The following is a 1,735-nucleotide window of genomic DNA, read 5'->3' as shown; positions in this document are numbered from 1 at the left end:
AACACTACACTGGATGTTTCCAACTTTGGAATCTGGAAGCTTTTCCCAAAGGGGAGGAGCCATCGGCTGCTTGCCTCTGTGTGCAGAGCTATTATAGGCTCGACCTTGTATCTTGCTTTGTTGTGCGGTAAGGACTAAACAAAGAGCCTAAAAATGGGGCTACTTCTTTTGAAGGCTGTCACCAAGGTACCCAGTGGCATAAATCCTTGCAGCCCAGTGGCCTAATGACTATTCAGGATCTGCTCAAACAGCTACCTTTTCTTCTTTTTCATAGTGACCTCCGTACGGCCACACCCATCCTGCCTTTAGATTGTTTTCCTTCTTTCAGTGTATCAGGATGTCGGCCTGCTGGTGAGGGTTCAGACGGGAAAGTGGCAGATGTAAACACGGTAGTTTCAAACGTTCATATTTGTTGAGCTGCCGCTTGTGCCATTTTTATTGAACATTAAAATGTGCTTCCTTTGGGGCGGCTTTAGTGATGACTATCTGCTCTGCAGGAGCAGGAGGGGTAGACTGTCCAGGCTGTCTGACAACTGCTGTGCACGGATGAAAGAAGAGGCAGGCCGGGTACTCTCCGGTGCCTTTATTTATCGTACCAGAGCTTTGTTCTTGATCCAAGCTCGCAGGTCTGTGTGCCAACCTTTGACACACAGGGCACATGCTCACTCACTTGTCCCAGAGCTCCCAGGGGACTGTCCAGTGGTATCAGACCGAGACTTTGGAGAGATGGAGATTCAGGAGGAGCACTTGGGCTGAAAGGGTTTCTGTTCAACGATGTTCACTGTCGGCCTAGTTTTCTGGGGCTCTCCCCAGCGGTGAGCCCTGGCCTCCGAGAGAAAAGATGTTTCATGCAGTCTTCAGCGCGTAGTTATAGATTTCGGTAGAATGGTTTTCTGTCTCTAACCACAGTGTCTCCTTCTACTAGCCCCCGTGGCTGCTGTAGAGTAGGGGCTCGAGAAAGGTAAATGGCCAGCTAGGGAAATGCCTTAAAAATCATTTGTAGTTGAATTAGAATGATTCTTTGTAATACGTCACGCTGTAAATCATAGAAAGGAAATATGTTCGGGAGAGATTATGAGATTTCCATTTATAGGGGTCTCCACAAATGGAAGGGTTTTTTTTTTTTTTTTGGTGTTATTGACTTGTGTGTTTCCAACCATCCTCTGAACTCTTAGTGAGGCTTAGACAACATTTTGCTAGTTCTGTGTCTCAGATTATCTCATTATATGTGACCCCAGCAATCTTGATAAGCATTCCACATTTCTATAATATTGTCTCTGTCCCAAGCAGTCATACTGTCTGTGATGTGTCTGCTCACTTACCTGAGAATAAATGTTCTTTTTAAATATAGTTTTTTTATTCTAAAATCTAAAATTTTTAATTTATTTTAGAATTTTACACAAATATTATATTTATATTATTTCCACCCCCTTCTCCCCTCTCTAACTACTCCCTTTCAAAGTCATAACTCTGTGTGTGTGAGAAAGAGAGAGAGAGAGAGAGAGAGAGAGAGAGATTAGTCACGTGGGCTTGAACTGAGCCCTGTCAGGGGCCTTGTCCCTGGAGAAAAATTCTCTCTCTCTCAGAAGCCATTGATTGTCCTCGACTCTTCAGCTAGGTCAGGGCCTTGTGGCATTTCCCCCATCGTGTTGGCATGTCGGCTAGCGTTGCCATGGCACAGGTCTTGTTAGCCACCCATATTGTTATAGTTTTTGTCTCTTATCTCAGGACACTT

The sequence above is a fragment of the Microtus oregoni genome, unplaced genomic scaffold (genome assembly GCF_018167655.1).
Source record: "Microtus oregoni isolate MIOR12 unplaced genomic scaffold, Mior012 000024F_ref0000369, whole genome shotgun sequence".
Classification (NCBI taxonomy): domain Eukaryota; kingdom Metazoa; phylum Chordata; class Mammalia; order Rodentia; family Cricetidae; genus Microtus; species Microtus oregoni.
The sequence above is the reverse complement of the archived record's forward strand: the minus strand, read 5'-3'. Positions refer to the sequence as shown.